The 12763-nt window shown below is 36.0% G+C and overlaps 1 non-coding gene across 1 annotated transcript; it reads left to right on the forward strand.

Annotated features, from left to right (window-relative positions):
• The first annotated feature begins 270 nt into the window (after positions 1–270).
• LOC122688846 lies at positions 271–377 on the forward strand. The gene has a single exon (XR_006339589.1). It is a non-coding gene; the product is annotated as a U6 spliceosomal RNA (small nuclear RNA).
• The last annotated feature ends 12386 nt before the right edge of the window (positions 378–12763 follow it).

Consider the following 12763-nt stretch of genomic DNA (forward strand, 5'->3'; position numbering starts at 1 on the left):
TGTAAAGAGCAATATTGCATAGGAGCCTGGACTGTTAGGTCCATGAATCAAGGCAAATTGGAAGTGGTCAAACAGGAGATGGCAAGAGTGGACATCAACATTTTAGGAATCAGTGAACTAAAATGGACTGGAATGGGTGAATTTAACTCAGATGGCCATTATATATACTACAGTGGGCAAAAATCCCTTAGAACAAATGTAGTAGTCCTCACGGTCAACAAAAGAGTCTGAAATGCAGTACTTTGGTGCAGTCTCAAAAATGACAGAATGGTGCTCGCTTCGGCAGCACATATACTAAGGATGGAACGATGCAGAGAAGATTAGCATGGCCCCTGCGCAAGGATGACACGCAAATTCGTGAAGCGTTCCATATTTAAAAAAAAAAAAAAAATGACAGAATGATCTCTGTTCATTTCCAAAGCAAGCCATTCAATAGCACAGTAATCCAAGTCTATGCCATGAGCAGGAATGCTTAAGAAGCTGAAGTTGAATGGTTCTGTGAAGACCTACAAGACATTCTAGAGCTAACAGGAAAAAGAAGATGTCCTTTTCATCATAGAGAACTGGAATGCAAAAGGGGGAAGTCAAGAGATACCTGTAGTAACAGGCAAGTTTGGCCTTGGAGTACAAAATGAAGCAGGACAAAGGCTAATAGAGTTTTGCCAAGAGAACGCACTGGTCATAGCAAACAACCTATTCCAACATAAGAGACAACTCTACACATAGACATCACCAGATGGTCAATACCAAAATCATATTGATTATATTCTTTGCAGCCAAAGATGGAGAAGCATTATACATTCAACAAAAACAAGACCGGGAGCTGACTGTGTCTCAGATCATGAACTCCTTATTGCCAAATTCAGACTTAAACTGAAGAAAGTAGGGTAAATCACCAGACCATTCAGGTATGACCTAAATCAAATCCCTTACAATTATACAGTGGAAGTGACAAATAGATTCAAGGGATTAGATCTGATAGACAGAGTGCCTGAAGAACTATGGATGAAAGTTTGTGACATTGCACAGGAGGCAATGATCAAGACCATCCCCAAGAAAAAGAAATGAAAAAAGGCAAAATGCTTGTGTGAGGAGGCCTTACAAATAGCTGAGAAAAGAAGAGAAGTGAAAGCCAAAGGAGAAAAGGAAAGATATATCCATTTGAATGCAGAGTTCCAAAGAATAGCAAGGAGAGATAAGAAAGCCTTCCTTAGTGATCAATGCAAAGAAATAGAGGAAAACAATAGAATGGGAAAGACTAGAGATCTCTTCAAGGAAATTAGAGATACCCAGGAAACATTTCATGCAAAGATGGGCTCAATAAAGGACAGAAATGGTATGGACCTAACAGGAGCAGAAGATATATTAAGAAGAGGTGTCAAGAATACACAGAAGAATTATACAAAAAAGATCTTCACATCCAAGAAAATCAGGATCATATGATCACTCACCTGGAGCCAGATATCCCAGAAGGCAAAGTCAAGTGGACCTTAGGAAGCATGACTATGAATAAAGCTAGTGGAGATGATGGAATTCCAGCTGATCTATTTCAGATCCTAAAAGTTGATGCTGTTAAAGTGCTTCATTCAATATGCCAGCAAATTTGGAAAACTCAGCAGTGCCCACAGGACTGGAAAAGGTCTGTTTTCAGTCCAATCCCAAAGAAATGTTTAAACTACAAAGAATGTTTAAACTACCGCACAATTGCACTCATCTCGCACACTAGCAAAGTAATGCTCAAAATTCTCCAAGCCAGGCTTCAACAGTATGTGAACTGTGAACTTCCAGATGTTCAAGCTGGATTTAGAAAAGGCATAGGAACCAGAGATCAAATTTTCAACATCCACTGGATCATTAAAAAAGCAAGAGAGTTCCCAGAAACCATCTTCTGCTTTACTGATTATACCAAAGCCTTTGACTGTGTAGATCATAACAAACTGTGGAAAATTCTTCAAGTGTTGGGAGTACCAGACCATCTTACCTGCCTCCTGAGAAATCTGTATGTAGGTTGAGAAGCAACAGTTAAAACCGGACATGGGACAACAGACTGGTTCCAAATTGGGAAAAGAGTATGTCAAGGCTGTATATTGTCACCCCGCTTATTTAACTTCTATGCAGAGTACATCATGTGAAATGCCAGGCTAGATGAAGCACAAGCTGGAATCAAGATTGCCTGGAGAAATAATAGTAACCTCAGATATGCAGATGACACCACCTTTGAGGCAGAAAGTGAAGAGAAACTAAAGATCCTCTTGAAGAAAGTGAAAGAAGAGAGTGAAAAAGCTGACTTAAAATTCCACATTCAAAAAATGAAGATCATGGCCTCCTGTCCCATCACTTCATGGCAAATAGATAGGAAAACAATGGAAACAATGACAGACTTTATTTTCTTGGGTTCCAAAATCACTGCAAATGATCACTGCAGCCATGAAATTAAAAGACACTTGCACCTTATGGCAGAGAGTGAAGAGGAACTAAAAAGCCTCTTGATGAAAGTGAAAGAGGAGAGTGAAAACGTTGGCTTAAAGCTTAACATTCAGAAAACTAAGATCATGGCATCTGGTCCCATCACCTCATGGGAAATAGATGGGGAGACAGTGGGAACAGTGGCAGGCTTTATTTTTTGGGGCTCCAAAATCACTGCAGATGGTGATTGCAGCCATGAAATTAAAAGACGCTTACTCCTTGGAAGGAACGTTATGACCAACCTAGACAGCATATTAAAAAGCAGAGACATTACTTTGCCAACAAAGGTCCGTCTGGTCAAGGCTATGGTTTTTCCAGTGGTCATGTATGGATGTGAGAGTTGGACTGTGAATAAAGCTGAGCACTGAAAAATTGATGCTTTTGAACTGTGGTGTTGGAGAAGACTCTTGAGAGTCCCTTGGACTGCAAGGAGATCCAACCAGTCCATCCTAAAGGAAATCAGTCGTGAATATTCACTGGAAGGACTGATGCTGAAGCGGAAACTCCAATACTTTGGCCACTTGATGAGAAGAACTGATTCATTTGATAAAAACCTTGATGCTGGGAAAGATTGAAGGCTGGAGGACAAGGGGACAACAGAGGTTGAGATGGTTGGATGGCATCACCAACTCGATGGACATGAGTTTGAGCAAGTTCTGGGAGTTGGTGATGGATAGGGAACCCTGGTGTGCTGCCGTCCATGGGGTCGCAAAAAGTCAGATATGACTGAGTGACTGAACTAAACTGATTGATCCTGTTTCCAAAACTTATACCGCATTCCACCCTTTTTCACCTTACGTCCTACCAACATTCTTATTCTGGTTACTGCTGTATCTCACCCAGACTACTGCAATAGTCTATTATTAGCCTACTAGCTTCATTTTTGGTCCTTTCCTTTTCTTAAAGACTAAGTCAGATCATATCATAACCTTTTTGTTACCCTTTATTGGGTTCCTGTTGCTTCAGGAATGCAACCTGCCATTGGCTTCCTGTTCCTAAACTCTTGTACAATCTATTCCCTGCACACCTCTTAGTTCCTATTTTCTATCTCCATCTTAATAACTACACTTCAGTTTACATTGATCTTTTTATCTTATTCTTTTTTTTTAATGTCAAGCTTAGTCCAGCCTGAGGATTTTGTTCTTTTTATTCTTCCTGCCTAGTCTTCTCTCAGATTTCTCTGTGTTTGCGTCTTTTGCATTATTTAGTTTCTAGCTCAAATGCCTTCTCCTGTTGAAGTACTCACCAACCACCCTCTGTCCAACAAGTCGTTTTGTTTTCCTACATAGCTTTAATTGTACAAAAAACATATTTTTTTCTTGTTTGCATATTTAGTTTACATGCTTTCACTATGCCTCCCACTAGACCATAAGGTCCATGAAAACAAGAATATTTTCTGCCTCATCTGTCACAATATACTCAGCCTTAGAAGAATGCTCAGAATGTTGAAAACTCTCTTTAAATACTTGCTACAGAAAGAAAATGAGAGAGAAAAACTAGTTCCAGGAGCCACTTTTTTCTCCCCATCATTTGTCCTTTTTTTCCTTCACTCCTCTCAGTGGTTCAGACTTTCTCGTTCTTCATTTCATTTTTGTCCCCTATATAGGATCACCTGAGACATGACTGTTTTCACCCTTTGGCAAATACCCAAGATTAATCCAGAATTCTGTTATCTCCTGCCTGTGCCTAACTTGCAGGGCACTGCTGGGGATAACCATGTGGTTGCTCTGTGCTCATACGATTGCACTATAATAAACACCTTGCGTCTATATCTACTCCTTTTCAACTTTCCCTCCTACTATGATGGAAAAGGTGCTCTCTCTTCTGTATGAGAATAATACCTTTACTGTTTTCTGAATCTCATTTTCTCTAGTCTTCTTCAGAGCTCTTTGCTGTTGGGTATCCCCTTTCTCAGCTGCTCCTTCTCAGCTGGCTACTCTGAAACATTTGAATTTGCTTAGATACTATCATTGCTTATCCCTACTTTATCAGAACTGTACTGCTGTGTATTTCCATTCACTCCCCATGCTTCTCCATCTTGCACAAATCAGCTGCCCCACAGGACTGTGTTTATCATATAGTTCTCTTTGTATGAAAAGTCTCTGATGTGTCTGCATCTATTGAATAAAATCCAAATCTTTCTCCTGTCCTCCACTTACTTACTACATGCATACATTTTTTTCTTCCATTCATTCTTTCTCCCTATTTCTCTGCCTAACATTTTCTTCCTTCTATTCATTTACTGAATGATGCCACTTTCTTTCATGGAATTAATACTCATATTTGAAATTAATCAATCAAGATTAACTAGAGGTGTTCTCTTTGGGGCTAAAATCAAAAAAGGCAAACATAACAATCAAGTCCAGAGTCCCATTTAGTCACCACCTCTAACCTTTAATCCACCCTTTCAAGAGGTATTAATTGTTATCAAATAGTGTGATTCCTTCACTTACATATTCACTTAAAGGAATCACTTGGTATGATTTATGTTGCATTTTGTTCTCCCTTTTTACTTAAATTCTTATTCAAGAGTTGTTCAGCAGATTGCTTTTTTCACCAAAAAAAAAAAAAAAGAGAGAGAGAGAGAGCTTAGAGAGTTATTATATTGGTAGAAGTGTAAATCTAATCTTTTTAACAGCTACATAGTATTCAACAGTGTAATTTAAAATAGTTTATTTAATTATTCCTCCATAAATGGGCATTCTTATTTTTTCTTTATTTTTAATTTTTTTGCTATTTATTTTGCTGACCCAGTGAATATTATATATAGCTCCAGGGCATAAGTCATATGGTTGTCTTGTGTAGATATGCCAAAGTATAATTTCAGTAACATGGGGTGTACAGAATTTAAAGTTAACAGACACTACCAAATTGTCCTCTATATTCCCTATATTAATTTAAACTTTTACCATCATCATATGAGAGCTATTTCTGAACATTCTTAGTTGCTTGAAATTGGTTTTCATAAATTTGTAAAATTGCCAATCTAATAGGTAAATTTTTTTATAAAAATATGTCTTTTATAAAGATTCTCATGTTTGGGTTACTGTAAAGGTAAAACATTTTGATATTTTATGGATGATTTACATTTCATATTCTATCAGAAGACCTTTTATGTCCTTTGCCTTTTACAATTGAACTGTCTTGTCTTTTAAAATTATTGATAAGAATTCTTAATTTTTTTTAGATAATAATCTTGTCATTTTGTCATTCTTCAGTTGCTCAGTCATCTCCGACTCTGTGACCCCATCGACTGAAGCATGCCAGGCTTTCCTGTCCTTCACCATCTCCTGGAGTTTGTTCAAAATCATGTCCATTGAGTCGGTGATGCCATCCAACCATCTCTGTCATCCCCTTCTCCTTCTGCCTTCAATTTTTCCCAGCATTGGGGTCTCTTCCAATGAGTCAGTCCTTTGCATCAGGTGGCTGAAGATTTGGAGTTTCAGCTTCAGTATCAGTCCTTCCAATGAATATTCAGGATTGATTTCCTTTAGGATTGACTGGTTCGATCTCCTTGTAGTCCAACGGACTCTCAAGAGTCTTCTCCAGCACCACGGTTTAAAGGCATCAATTCAACGGCATTTAGCCTTTTTTATTGTCCAACTCTCACATCTGTAAATGAGGAAAACACATAGCTTTGACTAGATGGACGTTTGTAGGCAAAATAATGTCTCTGCTTTTTAATACACTGTCTAGGTTTGTCATAGCTTTTCTTCCAAGGAACAAGTATCTTTTAATTTCATAGCTGCAGTCACCATCCACAGTATTTGGATCCCAAGAAAATAAAGTCACTGTTTTCATTGTTTCCCCATCTATTTGCCATGAAGTGGTGGGACTGGATGCCATGATCTTAGTTTTTTGAACGTTGAGTAGAATGTTGAGGTTGTTTTTTTTTATTTTTATTTTTTTGAGTTTTTTAAATTAATCTTTTTATTGAAGGATAATTTCTTTACAAAATTTTGTTGTTTTCTGTCAAATCTCAACATGATTCAGCCATAGGTATACATATATCCCCTCCCTTTTGAACCTCCCTCCAACCTTTCAGCCCATCCCTCCCCTCTAGATTGACACAGAGCCCCTGTCTGAGCTTCCTGAGCCAGACAGCAAACTCCCATTTGGCTATGCTGTCTAGGTTGGTCATAACTTTCCTTCCAAGGAGTAAGCACCTTTTAATTTCATGGCTGCAGTCACCATCTGCAGTGATTTTGGAACCCAGAAAAATAAAGTCAGCCACTGTTTCCACTGCTTCCCCGTTTATTTGCCATTAAGTGATGCGACCGGATGCCATGGTCTTAGTTTTCTGAATGTTGCACTTTAAGCCAACTTTTTCACTCTCCTCTTTCACTTTCATCAAGAGGCTCTTTAGTTCTTCTTCACTTTCTGCCATAAGGGTGGTGTCATCTACATATCCGAGTTTCTCCATTGCTGCCCTGTAAATAAATTCTTCAGTACCATTTTTCTAGATTCCATGTATATGTCAGAATATGATATTTATCTTTCTCTTTCTGACTCTCTTCATTCTGTATAACAGGTTCTAGGTTCATCCACCTCATCAGAACTGACTCAAATGTGTTCATTTTTTATGGCTGAGTAATATTCCATTGTGTATATGTACCATGCCTTCTTTATCCATTCATCTGTCAATGGACATCTAGGTTGCTTCCATGTTCTAGCTATTGTAAATAGTGCTGCAATGAACAATAGAATACATGTGTCTTTTTCAATTTTGGTTTCCTCAGGGTATATGCCTAGGAGTGGAATTGCTGGGTCATAGGTGGTTTTATTCCTAGTTATTTTTTTCTAAGGAATCTCCATACCATCTTCCATAGTGGCTGTATCAATTTATATTCCCACCAACAATGTAAAAGCATTCCCTTTTCTCCATACCCTCGCCAGCATTTATTATTTGTAGACTTTTCGATGATGTCCACTCTGACCAGTGTAAGGTGATACCTCATTGTAGTTCTGATCTACATTTCTCTAACAATGAGCGATGTTGAATCTCTTTTCATGTGTTTGTTAGCCATCTGCATGTCTTCTTTGGAGAAGTGTCTGTTTAGGTCTTTTCCCCACTTTTTGATTGTGTTGTTTGTTTTCTCGCATTGAGTTGTATGAGCTGCTTGTATATTTTGGAAATTAATCCTTCATCAGTTGTTTCATTTGCTAATATTTTCTCCCATTCTGAAGGTTGTCTTTTCACCTTGCTTATTGTTTCCTTTGCTGTGCAAAAACTTTTAAGTTTAATCATGTCCCACTTTTTTACTTTTTTTTTAAATTTCCATTACTCTAGAAGGTGGGTCATAGAGAATCTTGCTTTGATTCTTTATGTCATCCAGTGTTCTGCCTATGTTTCCCTCTAAGAGTTTTATAGTTTCTGGCCTTACATTTAGGTCTTTAATCCATTTTGAGTTTATCTTTGTGCATGGTGTTAGGAGGTGTTTAATTTCATTCTTTTACATGTAGCTGTCCAGTTTTCCCAGGGCTGTCTTTGCCCCATTTTTCTGAAATTCTCTAATGTTTTCTATGATCCAACTGTTTCTCACTTAACTTTTAACCATATTCCTGTATCAGTCACATTTACCTTATATTTTCTAATATGGACATTGTCTTCTGAATTGTAAAACTTTGTCTACTCTTAAAGACATACATCAATTTTTCTATGATTTTCTTTAATATCTATTTATAGGATTTGGGGAAGAATATGTATTTCAGAAATTTGTCAATTTTTTCTTTACAATTCTTTTTTGTGTATTTCTGTACCAGCTTTATAAAGATATAATTGAATTATATAATTGTATGAGTTTAAGGTGTACAGTGTGATGATTTGATATACATATATGTCATAAAATGATTACTACAATAAGGACAGTTAACATAGCCATCATTTCACATAACTATTTTTTGTAGTGAGATTTATTTAAGATTTACTCTCTTACTAACTTTCAAGTATGTAATACAATATTGTTAATAATCATCACTTAGTCCTTAGAACTTATTAATCTTAAAACTGGAAGTTCATACCCTTTGAGCAACATTTCATTTTCCCTAGCAATCACTCCCTAGCAATCACTGTTGTACCCTGTGTTTCTTTAAATTCAGTTTTTTTTTTTAGATTCCACACATAAGATCATATGGTGTTTGTCTTAGTCTCACTTATTTCACTTAGCGTGGTGCTGTCAAGGTGCATTCATCTGTCTCAAATGGCTTGATTTCCTTCTTTTTATGACTAAATATTATATATACATATATATATATATATGTTATTTATCAATTTACCCACTGATAGACCCTTAGGTAGTTTCCATGTCTTCTCTGTTGTGATAAATACTGCGATGAACACTGGAGTGTTGACCTCTCTTCAAGATAATGATTTCGTATCCTTCAGACATGCCTAGAATAATGGGATTGCTGGATAATACAGTAATTGCTTTTTTAATTTTTTTTGAGGCAATATAGTTTATCACATTTATTGATTGGTGTATGTCAACCATCCTTGAATGACACAGCTAAACCTACTTGATCATGGTTGTATGATCTTTTTAATGTGCTATTTAATCAGTCTATTAGTGTATTAATTCAGTCTATTAGTGTTGAGAATTTTGCATATATATTTATCAGAAGTATTGGCCTGTAGTTTTCTTTTCATAGAGATGCCTCATCTAACTTTGGAACCAGGGTGATGTTAGCTTTTTAAAATGAGTTTGGGAGTATTCTGTCCTCTTCAATATTTTGGAAGAGTTTGAAAAGGATTAACATTAATTCTTCTTTAAATGTCTGATAAAATTCACCAGAGAAATCATCTGGTCCCTGGCTTTTCTTTTAGATGAAGTTTTTGATAATTGTTTTAATCTCCTCTGTTGTTATTGGTCTGTTTAGATTTTATATTTCTTTATAATTCTGTCTTGGTCACTTGTATGTTTCTAGGAAGTTACCCCAATCTTTTTGATTGTACGCTTTATAGGCATGTAATTTTTCATAGTAACCTCTTCTAATTCTTTGCATTTCCTTGGTGTCAGTTGTAATGTCACCTGTCTCATTTCTGATTTTATTTATTTGAGTCCTCTCTCTTGGTTAGTCTGGCTAAAAGTTTGTGAACTGTGTTTGTTTACATTTTTTTGTTGTTTTGTTGATTTTTTTCTATTGTCTTTCCAGTCTCTACTTCATTTATTTCTCTTCTATTATTAATATTTATTACTTTCTAACTTTCACTGTATTTGGGCTTAGATTATTCTTTTTTCCTATATATTATGGCATAAAATTATGTTATTTATTTCAGATTTTACTTTTCTCTAAATGTTAGTGTTATAAATTTACCCTTTAGAACTGCTTTCATGCATTCCATAAGTTGTGATAGGTTTATTTCCACTTTTATTTGTCTTGGTACTTCATTTCACTTTTGATTCTTCTTTGGCTCATTGGTTGTTAAAAAATTATGTTATTTAATTTCCATGTACTTGTTTAATATACATGTACTTCCAACAACAATTATGTTGGCTAAGTTCCATATTCCCACTTGTCTCCTATTACCAATTTCTAGTTTCATACCACTGTTGGCAATAATGATACCTGATGTGATTTCAGTTCTTCTTAAATGTTTTAAGACTTGCTTTGTGGCCCAACATAGGACCTATCCTGGAAAATGTTCTATGTTCACTTGAGAAGAATGAGTACTCTGGTACTGTTGCATGGAATGTTTTATAACTATTTGTTAGGTTCATTTGGATTGTAGCATCATTCAAGTCCATTGTATCCTTTCTCATTTTCTGTTTAAATAATGTATCTGATGTTGAGAATGGGGTATTGAAATCCCATATGGGGTTTCAATCCCCAATTGGGTATTGTTTTTTATTTTTTTTCCTTTGTTAATCGCTCAGTCATGTCTGACTCTCTGTGACCCCATGGACTATAGCCTGCCAGCTTCCTCTGTCCATGGAATTCTCCAGGAAAGAGTACTGGAGTGGGTTGCTGTTCCCTTCTGCAGGAGGTTTTCCTGACCCACAGACTGATCCTGGGCCTCATGCATTGTGGGTAGATTTTTTATCCTCTGAGCCACCAAGGAAGCCCTGCTTTTTTTTTTTTCTTTAAGTTTTGGTAATGCTTCCTCTAAAAATTCACATGCTCCTATCTTGGGAACATTTATATTTACAGTTTTTATATTCTTTTAATTATTTGATCCTTTTATCACAGTAAAGTGACTTTGTTTTTCTTGTGACTGAATTGGACTGAAAGTCTATTTTTTCTGAAGGCGGTTAGCCACTTCTGCCTTCTTTTGGTTACTGTTTGTGTGGAATATTTTTTCCCATCCCTTCTCTTTCAGCCTATGTTTGTCCTTAAAACTAAAATGAGTTTTTTATTTTTGTTTTTTTTTTTAATAAGGAGCACAGCATTGGCTGTTGTTTTTTATTCCTTCTGTTAATATGTCTTTTAATTGGAAAATTTAATCCTTTTATTTTAAAGTAATTATCAATATATAAGAGCTTATTGCTATTTGGTTTCATTTTCTTATGAGGAATTTTCTTAGTTTCTTTAATTTTTATTTCTTTCTTATTTTCTTCTTTTGTGATTTTTTTTACGGTGTTTATGCTTTAATTTCTTCCTTTAACTCTTGATTTATCTACTATAGGTTTTTTCTTTGTGGTTACCATGAGACTTACATAAAGCATCTTATAAAAACAGCAGTCTGTTTTAAGTTGATAGCATCTTCAATCACATACAAAAATTTTGCATTTACTTCTCATTGTACATTTTATTCTACTGCTGTTATATACTTTACATATTTTTATATTGTTCAGAGCAAATTATTTTAGCTATAGCTATTTTTGACATTTTTAAACACTTGTACTAGAGATAAAAGTGCTTTATACATCATGATTACAATACTAGGGGTTTCATAATTTGACTATATATGTAGTTTTTTCATTGATTTTTATACTTGTATATGTTTTCATGTTATTACTTAGTGTCCTTCCATTTCAACTAGAAGAACCTCCTTTATCATTTCTTGTTAAGTAGGTCTAGTGATGATGAACTCCCTTAACTTTTGTTTTTTAGAATGTCTTTATCTCTTCTTCATTTATGATGTAAAATTTTTACTCTATATAATATTCTTTGTTAGCAGATTTTTTTTTCTTTAAGCATTTTGACTATATCATTCTATTTCCTCCTGGCCTGTGAGAAATATGTTGATAGTCTAATTGTGGGTCCTTTTTATCTAATGAGTTATTCTTTTCTCTTGCTGCTTTCAAAATTATCTCTTTGTCACTGTCTTGTGTTTGCCTTTTACCATTTTGATGATAGTATAATTTACAGCAATTCTTTTTGTGTTGATCTTTCTTCAGGTTCTTTAAACTTTGCACACCAGAATCTCTATCTCTTATCCAAGATATGGGAAGTTTTCCAGCAATTATTTCTTTAAATTAGTTTCCTACCCCATTCTCTCTTCTCTTTCTGAGACTCCCATGATGCAGATGTTCATTTGTGTGATGTCCTGTAATTCATGTAAGCTTTCTCCATTTAAATTTTTCCATTCTGTTTTGTGAGCAAATGATTTTCAAATGATCTGTCTTCAAATTTTTGTTGATTTTTTTTTTCCCCATGCATGATTAGATCTGTTGTTGAAGCTCTCTACTGAGTTTTTCATATCTCTTGTTGTGCTCTTCAGCTCCAGGATTTGTTTTCAGCTTTTTCTTATGATTTATGTTTCTTTATTAAATTGTTCAGCTTGTTCATGCATTGTTTTCCTGACTTTGTTTAATTGTTTGTGTTCTCTTGAATTCCACTGAGTTTCTTTAAGATGATTATTTTGAATTCTTTGTTAGGCAAATCATAGTTCTCCATTTATTTGGGGTCACTTACTGGAGCTTTATTAGTTACCTGTGGTAGTTTCCTATTTACTCGATGCTTTATGATTTACATAGCCTGTGTATTTGGATGAGAAAACACCTTTCCCCATCTTTAAAGACTTGTTTCAGCAGGTAAATATCTTCTCCCACTGGTTCCCTAGGCTGATGCGGTTTTCAGTCATGCTAGGTTGAAGGCTGTCAGTGGGGCTGCAGTGGGGTCCACAGTTGGTATGTTGGCTCCTAGAAGATCCCTGGGAGGATTCCTGCCCAGCCACTGGATGGGTCTTTGATTGAGCAGGACGGCCCTGGAACATGGCTGAAATGGACTGTAACATGGCCCCAGGAATATTTCAGTATCCACAGCCAAGGTTGAGGTCTGCGCACTGTAGCGGAGGCACAGGGGTTCCTGGGGGGCTGGATTTCTCCATGACCGTCTGTGGAGAGGCTGAAACTGA

This window comes from Cervus elaphus, chromosome 33 (genome assembly GCF_910594005.1).
Source record: "Cervus elaphus chromosome 33, mCerEla1.1, whole genome shotgun sequence".
Taxonomy (NCBI): domain Eukaryota; kingdom Metazoa; phylum Chordata; class Mammalia; order Artiodactyla; family Cervidae; genus Cervus; species Cervus elaphus.